Source organism: Acinonyx jubatus, chromosome C1, assembly GCF_027475565.1.
Source record: "Acinonyx jubatus isolate Ajub_Pintada_27869175 chromosome C1, VMU_Ajub_asm_v1.0, whole genome shotgun sequence".
Lineage (NCBI taxonomy): Eukaryota > Metazoa > Chordata > Mammalia > Carnivora > Felidae > Acinonyx > Acinonyx jubatus.
Window position 1 is genome coordinate 16901486 of NC_069381.1, and position 13056 is coordinate 16914541.

Genomic DNA, 13056 nt, shown 5'->3' on the forward strand with positions numbered 1-13056 from the left:
ATTCTTCCCCTCTCTGCCCCTTGCCCACTAAATAAAGAACAGACTTAACAAACTTTAAGTTAACAAACTTAAAAAGAAAAAACTATACAGTGCCTAGAAGGTAACAGACCAGAAAACTTAAGATGACCTTGGTTGGGTATGGTATGATGAGGACTTTTTAGATACAATACCAAAGGCATGATCCATAAAAGAAATAACTGGTAAGCTGGACTTCATTAAAATTAAAAACTACTCTTCAAAAGACAATGTTAAGAGACTGAAAAGATAGGCTATACAGTGGGAAAAAATATCTGCAAAAGACATATCTGATAAAAGAGTGTAAACCTAAAATACAAAGAATCCTTAAAACTCAACAATAAGAAAATAACTTGATTAAAAAATGGCCAGAGAAGATATACAGGTGGCAAATAAGCATATGAAAAGATGCTCCACATCATGTCATCAGGGGAACACAAAACAATGAGATATCACTATACACCTATCAGAATGGCCAAAATCTGAAACACCAACAATACCAAATGCTAGTGAGAATGTGGAACAATAGGAATTCCCAGTGCTAGTGGGAATGCAAACTGATACAACTACTCTGGAAGACAGTTTGGTGGTTTCTTACAACTAAACAGTTTTACCCATATGATCCAGCAATAGCACTCCTTTGTATTTACCCAAAGGAGTAAAATCTGCATGTAGATATTTCTAGCACCTCTACTCATAACTGCCAATACTTGGAAGCAAACAAGATGTCCTTCAGTAGTGAGTGGATAACCTGTGGTATATCCAAATAATGGAATATTATTTGGCTAAAAAGAAATGAGCTATGGGGTGCCAACCATAGCATCCAACGTCGGCTCAGGTCATGATGCCATGGTTCGTGAATTCGAGCCCTGCACTGGACTCTGCACTGACAGTGCGGAGCCTGCTCGAGATCCTCTTTCTCTCCCTCTCTCCCTCTGTCCCTCCCCTAGTTGCACACACTCGAGTGTACTCTCTCAAAATAAACTTTAAAAATTTTGAAAGAAAGAAGTTATCAAGCCATGAAAACACAAGGAGGCAGCTTAAAAGTAAAAGCAGCCAATCTGAAAAGGCTACATACTATATGATTCCAACTATATGACATTCTGGTAAAGTCAAATTATGGAGACAATAAAAAGATCAGGAGAGAGAAACAGAGTGAATTTTCAGGGCAATAAAGCTACTCTGCATAATACTATACCAGTAAATACATCTCATTATAAATTTGTCCAAACTCAGAGAATGTACAACACCCAAGAATGAGCTATGTAAACTATGGACTCTGGGTGATAATGATGTGTCAATGTAGGTTCATCAGTTGTAATGAATGTGGATAATGAAGGAAGCTGTGCACATGTGGGGGCAGGAGGTATATGGGAAATCTCTACCTTCTGCTCAATTTTGCTGTGAACCTAAAAGTGCCCTTTAAAAAAAAAGGTAAGTTTAATAGACAACAAGCTTTATGGGAGGGCGGGGCGAGTGCTGAGAGGAGGCTGCAATTTTAAATAGCGCAATTAGGGTAAGCCTCAAGGTGGCGCCTACGCAGAGACTTGAAGGAAGCAAGGAAGAATGTTTAGGAAAGAACATTCCAGGCAAAGAGAAAACTGAAGACAAAGACTACAAAAAAAAGAGCATACTCAATGTATTCAAGGAATATGAACAGCGTGTCTGGGGCTGAGGGAACAAAAGGAGTGGATCAAGAGATGGCGTTGAAGAGGCAGTGGGGGCACCTTGCAGGCCCTGGGGAGGCCTCTGGGTTCTCATTTAAGAAATGGAGACCCATCCAAAGGTTCTGAGCAGAGCAGTAACATATTCTGACTTGGATTTAAAGGGATCGATCTGGACTATATGGTTTCACTTTATGTGGTTGAAAAAGAGGCAAAAACTAATCCATAGAGAGAGTGGTTACCTCTGGGGAGACAGTGACTAGGAGGAGACTGCTGGGGATGTTCTATGGATGATAGATTCCTGCCATCAAGTTATAGAACTGAAGATCTGTACACCGTATGTTATACCTCAATAACAAAAAATAAAGATGGATGCCCTATAAAACAAGATATAGATGGACATGACTGCTGTGCTCAAAACAGACCACAGAGGATAAGAGTAAGAGCAAGAAGACCAAAAGGAGCCCAGTACAGTAATCGAATCAAAAGGTAATTGTGGCCTGGCCCAGGACAGTGGCCACACACATGGTAAGAAGTGGCCCAACTCTGGCCACTTGAAAGCAGAACCACAGCATTTGCTCTTGAATCGCATGTGAGGTGTGAGATAAAGGGATTAAAGAGGACTCCAAGGGTTTCGGTCCGAATTTGCAGCAGGATGGAATTGGTATCAGTTCAAGCAGGGACGACTGGATGAGCAATCTGAGAAGGAAGATCAGGAGCTCGGTTTGGGACACACTATTTATGAGATGTGTATTAGTTACAAGTCTGGAATTCAGGAGAGAGAATGGGCTGAACAGATAAATCTGTGAGTCAACAAAGAATGGATGGCTTAGAAAACCATGATCTGGATGAGACTGTCAACGAAGTGAGTAAATACAAAGAAATCAAGAGGTCAAAGGTCTGAGCCCCAAGGTGGCCAATATTTTTTACTGGTGGAAATGCAGAATAAACAGCAAAGGACACAAAGACAAAGTCGGCAAGGTAAAGGAAAACGGGGAGAATATAGTATCATGGCAGCCCAGCAAAGAAAGCCTTTCAAGGAGAAAGGAGTGCTCAGCTCTGTCAGGTGAAGCTGATGGCTCAAATAAAATGATGGCTGAGAAGAGACCACTAAATTTCACAACATGGAAGTCACCCTGACAAGAGCAGCACTGTAAAGTGATGGAAGTGAAAGTTTTATTAGAGTTTGAGGGGTGCCTGGGTGGCTCAGTTGGTTGGCATCTGACTTCGGCTCAGGTCATGATCCCGCAGTCCGTGAGTTGGAGCACTGTGTTGGGTTCTGCTGACAGCTCAGAGCCTGGAGCCTGCTTCAGATCCTGTGTCTCCCTCTCTCTGCCTCTGCCCCACTCACACTCTGTCTCTTTCTCAATAATAAACATTTTTTTTAAATTTTTTAAAAGAGTTTGAGAAAATAAGGTGATGAACTGGAGAACACAAATATTAGATGACTTCTGAATTCTGTTAAAAAAAAACAGAGCAAATAGGTGGGGAGGCCACTGACAGAAAAAGTGGTATCAAAGTGTTTCTTTTTAAGACAGAAGAAAAAGCATGCTGGTATACTGGAATACGATCCAGGAAAAAGGGGAAATTTTGACAAATTATGAAAGGCAGAAACCTTCTGGAGCAATGAATATTCTTGGGTAAAGGAGAGAAAATGGGGCTCTAGCATAAAGTACAAGCAGCAGTGCTAGAGAACACAGTTCATGCATGGTGACAGACAGCAAGGCAGAGGAAGACAGGTGTGGTGGCAGGAGTCTAGTAAAGTTCTCTTTAGGTGGTTTTTGCATCTTCGCTGAAATAGAAAGTAAGGTCATCCTCTTAAAGTGTCAGTGGGGGGTAAAGTATTATAGGTTTCAGATCTGGTCAGCCAGGTGAGTGGGAAATACAGAACGATCACCAGGCAACATTAAAGGCCCACTTAAAATTCATGGTTAGGATTTAAAGTGAAACCAATCAGCAAGGTTGTATTTTTATAACCAGTCTTGTTCAGCTGACCAGATGAACGCACAGAGAAGACAGAGTTGCATTGAACCAGGTTGGAACTGATGAATTCAACAAAGCAAGAGAAGGCCACAGGAATTACAGGCATGTATAAGGGAACTTAAGTTCATTCAGTAAAGAGGAATGAGAACATACAAAGAACAGTGAAAATTTAATAGGACCAAATGAATGGAAAGTACCAACAAGGACAGAAGGACTGCTGGAGTTAGGGTCCTAGTGGGAGTGAGCTTGAACGGCAAGAGATGGTAACCAGAGGGGGAATCTATCTCCAGGAACTGAAATTACCAAGGGGTTGCAGTAACTGATGTCAAAAACTAGGTATGAATAAGTGGAGTACAGAATTTTTAGGGCAGTGAAACTACTCTATATGATACCACAGTGGTAGATACATGTCATTATACATTTGTCCAAACCCACTGAATGTACACCACCAAGAGTGAACCAGAACATAAACTACAGATTTGGGGCAATTATGGCATGTGAATGGAGGTTCATCAGTTGTAACATATACCACTCTGGTGAGGGATGTTGATAATGGGAAAGGCGGGCAGGGAGTATATAAGGAATCTCTTCCCTTCCCCTTTCTTCTGTGAACCGAAAAATGCTCTAAAATAAAGATTTTATTAAATTAAAGATTTTATTTTTTACAGTAATCTCTACACCCTATGTGAGGCTTAAACTTGCAAGCCCGAGATCAAGAGTTGCACACTCCACCAACTGAGCCAGCCAGGTGTCCCTAAGATAGTCTTAATAAAAAATAAAATAAAAAACCTGAAGTTTTTGGTCACAGATGAGCATGATTGTGCGAATGCTGGGGGTAGGATGGGGTTTTAAAAAGATCACTGGAGGGGCGCCTTGGTGGCTCAGTTGGTTGAGTGTCCGACTTCAGCTCGGGTCATGATCTCACAGTTTATGAGTTAAAGCCCCGCGTCAGTCTCTGTGCTAACAGCTCGGAGCCTAGAGCCTGCTTCAGATTCTGTGCCTCCCTCTCTCTCTACTCACATTCTATTCTGTCTCTGTCTCTCTCAAAAATAAAAAACATTTAAAAATTTAAAAAAAAAAATCACCAGAAGAGAAAAATAACTGAGAGGCAAGGACCACAGAATTGTACATTGAGGGGCGCCTGGGTGGCGCAGTCGGTTAAGCGTCCGACTTCAGTCAGGTCACGATCTCGCGGTCCGTGAGTTCGAGCCCCGCGTCAGGCTCTGGGCTGATGGCTCGGAGCCTGGAGCCTGTTTCCGATTCTGTGCCTCCCTCTCTCTCTGCCCCTCCCCCGTTCATGCTCTGTCTCTCTCTGTCCCCAAATAAATAAAAAACGTTGAAAAAAAAATTAAAAAAAAAAAGAATTGTACATTGAAAGCACCACAAATTAACAGGACCAGAGGGGCGCCTGGGTGGCTCAGTCGGTTAAGCGGCCAACTTCGGCTCAGGTCATGATCTTGCAGTCCGTGAGTTCGAGCCCCACGTCGGGCTCTGTGCTGACAGCTCAGAGCCTGGAGCCTGTTTCAGATTCTGTGTCTCCCTCTCTCTGACCCTCCTCTGTTCATGCTGTCTCTCCCTGTCTCAAAAATAAAAACGTTAAAAAAAAAAAAATTTAAAAGGACCACAGCTGGAAAAAGTGACATTAAACAAGAAGCTAAAGCCACTGAGAAATCAGAGGCAATTTGGGGAACTGGGGGTGTAAGAAGGTGACAGCAGGACTAAGGGTGCTGGGTGTTATAGTCTGATGAGATTAGATTTAAAACTAGGGGGAAAGAGGGGAGGAACGTGGTCTGAGCCATAACAGAAAAACAGCTACCACTTGAAAGAGAATAATGGATTCATCAGTGATCCCACAAGAAAACATAGGGCCAAAGGAAAGATTTGTGGAAATGACAAAAGCCACTTGTCTCCAACGCCAAGATCCTTTCTACTGACTGCACTGCAAGCCTACAGCCACCAGATGGAACCCATGCACCACCCTTAAAAATACCAAGACCTCTGAGGTTTGGGAAATACAGTCTCCCTCTCTCAGCCTCTGAGATCCTACCCTCTCCTGGATTATTTCTCCACCACTTTGCTTCCCTGGATACATCCTTCTCTAACCTCTCATCTTTGCTTCTTTTGGTCTCCCATCCTTCTCTTGCCAGTTTATATGCTTTCTCATTCTCAAAAATGGAAGGGGAGGGGTACCTGTATGGCCCAGCTAGTTAAGCGGACTTCGACTCAAATCATGAGCTCAAGCTCCGCTTCGGGCTCGCTGCTGTCAGCACAGAGCCTGCTTCAAATCCTCTGCCCACCTATCTCTCTGCCCCTCCCCAGCTCATTCTCTCTCTTGCTCTCAAAATAAATAAATAAACTTAAAAAAAAAAAAAACTGGAAGGGAGAGAAAGATATCATATGTTTACACTCATATATGGATCTTGAGAGACTTAACAGAAGACCATGGGGGAAGGGAGGGGGGGGAAGAAAAGATACAGAGAGGAAGGGAGGCAAACCATAAGAGACTCTTAAATACAGAGAACAAACTGAGGGTTGATGGGGGGGTAGAGAGAGGGGAAAGTGGGTGATGGGCATTGAGGAGGGCACTTGTTGGGATGAGGACTGGGCGTTGAAGCCAATTTGACAATAAATTATATTTTTAAAAAATGGAAGGGGGAAAACCCTAAATTTATATATTTATATAAGAAAAAAAAACCTTTTCCCTTATTCCCATCCACTTTTCCTACTTCAAGTGCCATTTGTTTTTGGCCTTTTGCCTAGTGGTATGGTAAAAACAAACTAACCAACAAGCAAAACCCTTACCAATCTATACACAGGGTGAAGGAAATAGAGGGCTGAACTAAATACGGGCCATAAACCAATTTTAAAAGGATCTGTACTGGCACAGTAGTTACTGGAAAACAAATGATATATGATGTGTCCACAAAGTACTTTAAATCAGCTTATCCTTGTAAATATGCTAGAAAGCCATAAAGTTATACGCTTTAAAGAGATGAACTTTATGATATATAAATTAGATCTCAATAAAGCTGTTTAAAAAAAATCCCAGCTTACCCCAAACTGAAACATTCCCCTCAGCAACTCTTAGTTATACTAGTTTATACTATAGTTTTCATAAACAAATCCCATTTTCAGAAGAGAGAAATGTTAAACCCTAATATAGTCCCATCTATAAATTGTAATTCTGAACTAGCAGAATCCACAAATCCTACTGCTTATTCATTTGGCTTTTAGTGCCAATTTTATATGTTCTGTTCAAAACTCGATATGAAGCAATCAGTACACCACTAGAAATGGAAAAGCTAAGCCCAGTAACTATACAGCACATACTACAAGTGTGAAGAGAAGGAGTTTCACAAACCACTACTCAAAATCCTTTCAAAGTACTTATTGCTCTCAGGATAAAGACCAAAGTCCCCAAGAAGGCATGCAAAGCCCCAAAGGATCTGGCCCTGCCTATCTAGTCAACCTTGTCTTCAAACTCCATGTGGGCTCCACACTCTTGGAGCCCACAAACTTTGCACTCTATCATCTCCAGGCCTTTACTAGCTTGACTGGTTATCCTTCTCATTTCTCCAAATGCCACCTTAGACAATACCTCCTCCTGGAATCTTCTGCAGCAACTTCCTCCCCAAAATTGCAGGGCAAAGCAGGGCTTCTCCTTGCTTTTACAGTGTGGGCTGTACTGGTCCATTCACAACACACATCACACTGTATTCAAGTTGTATTTACCCATTTTGTTTCTCCAACTTGTTTCTTATTCACCACTGTATTTTCAGTACACAGCAGGAAGCCTAGTCCATTATTAATGCGTAAAATTTGATGAATGAGTGGCTGAATGGCTGGAGCCATTATTAAATGGCTTATTGGCTCTTTGGCACTAACCATTAACACAAAACAATAAAAATGATGTCAACAAGCTACTCATGGATTACAAGGGTGAAAACAATTGGCAGATATGGCAGCACAGATACCTGGTCTTGTGGTGATGCCCCAAATGACCTCATCCCAAGCCCAGTGTCACCTGTAGAGTCTCAGTCCTAGTGCTTTTCCTTTTGAACTTGCCCTTTTGGGCTTTCAGGTCTATACCAGATCTTTTTCCACTCCTTAGAGTGGGATTTCAGAGCCAAAATGTAGCTAAAAGATCATTCAGTCCACTGGTTTTCAATCTGGGATCAGCAAATCCCCTCAGGGGTCATTCGGAGCAGGGGAGAGAACAGGGAGAAGGTTTGAGCAGACTGAGCTTCAGGCTCCTTCTCTCATTTTCATCAACCAACGCAACCGATTTCTAGCTTTTTAACATACTGGGTTTCCCCAATATGACAGTAAAGAAAGAACTCCACCACTTTCGTTTAAAATAAAACCACCTTAGGAGGCCTGGGTGGCTCAGTCAGTTAAGCGTCCAACTCCTGGTTTCTGCTCAGGTCATGATCTCGCAGTTGTGGGTGCAAGCCCCACATCAGGCTCCACACTGATGGCAGGAAGCCTGCTTGGGATTCTCTCTCTCTCCCTCTCTCTCTGCCCCTTCCCTCCCTGCTTGTGCTCGTTCTCTCTCTCTCTCTCTCTCTCTCTCTCTCTCTCTCTCTCTCTCAGAATAAATAAACTTAAAAAAAAACTTACAAAATAAGACCACCTATTTGGCCCAATCCCCTTACTTTAAAAATGAAGAAACTGAGATTCAGAAGTAAATACTGTTTTTTCTCTAGCAACTCAGAAAAGGTAAGGACTTTAGTCTCTTGACTATCCAGAATTCTTCCCATTGTGCAGAAACACCTGCCTGGAAACTCTTAAGCATTTTTACAAAGTGAGGAGTTCTGATTATTCACAGACCAATAACAAAAAGGTACAGAGGACAACCACCAATGGAGCACTACTGTACTGTAGACAATATATTAAGTACTTAATTCACATGCTTTCTCTCGGAACCTCAGATCTACCCTTTACTTTTTCTTAAATCACCTAAGGCTTTCTCTTCCATACAAGTATGGTAATCCCCAGGGATGTAAAGGACTTAGCAGAATGCCTTGCCCTAAGTCACAACAAGCAGTAGCTATTACTATTATTCTATTCAGTCTCCACAAAAATGTTATGGGATAGGAACCTTTGAACTCCTAATGTCACACAGCTGGCAAGGAGGAAAGCCAGATGTTGAACCCAAGTCTACTTCCACAGTCCATATTATTTTGAGAATGTTACTCTGTTGGCCAAATCAATAATCTCTGTGCCCCAGCGCCCTCCTCTGAGCAAATGAACAAATACCAACCCCACCTACCACACAACAACAACAACAACAACAACAAAACGTCAGCTACAAAGGGCTCTGAAAAATCCTATGCATACCTAAGGTAAGTTTCACCAGGCAAAATCCTCCTAGAAATAGCCTCTCACTAAAATCAGCCCTTCTGCCCAGAGAAAACAAGAAATTTGATCAAAAATGGAGTTAGAGTGCCACTTTTCTCTAACCTTTTGGCCCTACGCATAGCCAGAGAAAGAAATGGCTTTGCTGTCTCCAGGACCATCCAAAGGCGAGGGGCAGATGCCTCTCTTCCCAGTACCTCCCACATGCCCTAGTAACAGTATGTTTATCCAGATAAAATTCATTTGTAGACACCTATAGAACATCTATGATGCACCTAGCATTTTGCCAAGTGCTGTACAGATTATCAAGACCTAACCCTTGCCTTTAAGTCATCAGAAAGAGAGAGCTAACTATAAAACAATAATGAAGAAGCCTCCCTGACAGTCACACACAATACAACACCCATCCTTTTGCTTCCAGTCCTCTTACCATACTTTTTCACTTAGCACATTTTACCACTTGATGTATGTTGCACTGGAAGCTCAGAAGAAGTGACTAATTGTGCCCAAGGGTGGATTCTGGGGGGAAAAATTGTTGATATTAAACCTCAGGAATCATAGGAAAGGGAAAAGAGGCAAGGGTGGTCCCATCCTTCAATGCCAGCTTGCCCTCCACACCAGTGTCTAGCTGAGTTCCCATTCACATGAGAAAGATACAGCATCAATTCTCTCTCATTCAGGGCTCCTTTCTACCAAAGTTCTTGAACCCAGTTCCAAATGGCCCTATCTAGCATTTCGGAGGCTGGCTCTTCTTCCTGTCCCACTGGACCAGGAAAGTCTGAAATAGAACATAATCAGACTTGCCCTGCCCTTTCCCCCTAACATAGCTGTCATGATTCACACTTCCTGTTCCCAACAGTCATTGAAGATAGGGGGTCGACAAACTTTGTCTTTAGAGTTTGACAGTATCCATCATCATAAGCTAGGAGTAGAATTGCTGAATCAATATGTGGTACATCTGAAACTAATATAACATTGCATGTTAATTATACTTCAATCTTGAAACGTTTGATAGTATACATAGAAGTATACAACTTAGTTTAATAGTAAATAGTTCAGGCTTCAGAAGACCCAAGTTGGAGGTCTGTCCTTGTAGCATGAAACAACTGTACACAATGTATGAGCTGTGTTCCATCCAACTTTATTTACAAAAACAGGCAGTGGGCCCGTGGACCACCATTTGCCAACCCCTGATCAAAGGGAAAATGGGAAGACTATTTTTAAGCAGCCTTCTCCCAACCATTTCTAGTCACCTGTCTTAAGCCCTTAGACTATCCATGTCACACCACTTCCTCTTGAGCGTTTCTATTTCATTGCTGGGCCTAAATTATTTTTCCCAGCATCACAAATTCACGTCTTAGATATGCAAACTTCAATAGTTAGTAGCCCAAGGAGCACAGAGAGAGATTATCTAGGTGGGAAAGGAGTCAAAGACCGTCTGTTCCCACCTTTTAGTCAATGCAGAAGGTACCTCACAAGTAGCCATTTAGCTCCTGTTCAAATACTTCTAAAGACGGGAAAGACACTCATTTCTTCCCAAGGCAACTCACTCCACCTCTGGACAGCTCCAAGACTTTTTCTTTTTTTTTTTTAAAGCACACTTAACCACTTGATTACTGTCTCTTTTTAGTAGAATTTAAGATCCATGAGGTCAGAAACATGGTTTTTCATATCTGTAGCTGTTTTTTACTGCTATCTCTTCAGCACTTTGAACAGTTTCTGGTACATAAAGGGTATAAAATAATTATTTACAGAAAGCAAAGAAAGAAGGAGGGAGGAAGGGAAGAGAGGAGAGGAGGGGAGGGAGACAGAGGGAACAAAACATCACTGCATTTGGGGAACTTTAATGCAGCAGGACTGAGTGAAGAGGCACAAGGGGAGGAACAGAGCAGGTAAGGCCAGAGTGCAGACAGGGCGCAACATAGACACCCTTGAAATCTCACAGCAAGTGCACAGGCTGAGGTGGTGGTGTTTCAGGAACAAGTTTAGGATTGCGCTTTCACCCCTATCCTCTTCCTTCCAGCCTCCTCCACCCCATTCCCATGGTGAACATCTTTCACAGCAGGACCTGTTCTCTCAAGCTTTTTCAGACAGCCCCCCCCACAACAATATGCACCCCCGTAAGCTTTGTAAATACTTCCATCACTGTACCCATGATACTTACTTGGTCATATAGCTGTATTCCTCTACTGGGCTCTAAGTTCGGAGAGCAGGGACTGTGTCATCTTTATTTTCCTGACGTCGGCACTGAATACTGTGATGGAGCAAGGCAGGAACCTTATAAATGTGTGGTAGTTTAAATGAAGGTTAAGTCTGACTGTATCCTGTACTGACCAAACTACATCTAAGATCTGGGTACCACATTCAAGAAAGCACTTAGCCTTCTCTCTCAAAAATGAATAAACATTAAAAAAATTTTTTTTTAAAAAAGGCAGCCGGCGGTGGGGGAGGGGAGCGCCTGGGTGGCTCAGTCGGTTAACCATCTGACTTTGGCTCAGGTCATGATCTCACGGTTTGTGGGTTCGAGCCCCGCGCTGGGCTCTGTGCTGACAGTTCAGAGCCTGGAGCCTGCTTCAGATTCTGTGTCTCCCTCTCGCTCTACTCCTCCCCCACTCATGCTTTGTCTCTCTCTCAAAAATGAATAAACATTAAAAAAAAAATTTTTTTTTAAAGAAAGTACTTAGCCTTTATGCCAAAGGTTGCAAGTGCAAATGCCAAAGAGATCAGGCCAATAATGTTAATGATGACAGGGGCCTGGTCACACAATAGCTAATAGGAGATCGTGTTCTACTTTTATATGAATCTCTTATATGTAGCCAACTCATTCAAAAAGGAAATAAAACGGACGCCTGGGTGGCTCAGTTGGTTGAGCATCCGACTCTTGATTCCAGCTCAGGTCATGATCCCAGGGTGGTGGGATTGAGCCCTGCTTCCAGCTCCATGCTGACAGTGTGGAGCCTGCTTAAGATTCTCTCTCTCTCCCTCTGCCCCCCTCCCCTGCTCATCCTCTCTCTCTAAAAACAAATTAAATAAATAAAATAAATAAATAAATAAATAAATAAATAAATAAATAGAACACCCTGTACAGACCCTCCAAAACATACTACATGCCTACAAGTGGACATGGGAAGCAAATTTGCAAGCTGCTTTGAACAAAGGGATTTAAGCAAGAGAGCAACACAATCAGAACTGCATTTGTGAAAGAACATTCTGACATGACAAACTAGGGAGCTATATTACAATAGTCAAGGCAAGAGATAGAATAGGGGCCTGAACGAAGACAGTAGCAATGGGGTAAAGGGGTGGGGGAGGATTTCAAAGATGACCTGGTTAACCCAGTTTTAATAATGAAGCTTAAGACTGCATGAGCTAATCTGGCAGTCACACTACCAGTGTGTAGTTTCTGTGATTTTTTTTTTAAATAAACTGCTATTAAATCTAATTTTAATAACTTAAGTATAGAACTTATTTCTTACATCTTTTGTAGGCAGTATGGTACAAAGATTAAAGATTACAGACACTGGAGCCAAACAAGCTCAAACCTTGATTTTGCCACTTACTAGCTACGTGTCCTTGGATAAGTTACCTGACTTCTCTACGCTTCAATACCGACCTTAAAGCGTTACTGTAAGTGTAAATGAGTTAATACGTGAAGTGCTTAGATAAGTACCCAGTTCATCTTAAGTGTTATGTAAGTTTTAGCTCAAATTATTTACTATTCTTCACACTTTAACTTGAAAGTTAGTTTCAATCAATAGTTTCAATTGTCTAAATATTTCTACACATTCCAGCTTAGAAACATTCACTGTAAATATGATAGGCACATCTTTTCTGTATCTTCATCCAAATTTATGTTCAAGCAGTTAAACAAAATATAACCAAGAACAGCTATCCAGAATGCCACAAAAAACAGCCCCTCTTGATAAACATTGATCCATTATTGATACTTCTACAATACGTGCATGCAAGCCAGCCCAAAATTTTGTCTTGGGATCGCATGAGAAAATGTTAAATACCTAATTTTAGCAATTAGGAT

The 13056-nt window shown here is 41.9% G+C and overlaps 1 protein-coding gene across 9 annotated transcripts in view; it reads right to left on the reverse strand.

Moving 5' to 3' along the window:
- The window catches only part of LUZP1 (leucine zipper protein 1), a 104478-nt gene that overhangs the window by 20495 nt on the left and 70927 nt on the right, over positions 1-13056 (reverse strand). For 5 of the 9 annotated variants that reach the window (XM_053208732.1, XM_053208718.1, XM_053208737.1 and 2 more), the window contains exon 3: positions 11185-11274. The exons of the other annotated variants lie outside the window; for them this stretch is intronic. The gene's annotated coding sequence lies outside the window, so the exon portion shown is untranslated. The remainder of the gene's footprint in view (positions 1-11184; positions 11275-13056) is intronic. 9 annotated transcript variants of the gene reach the window in all.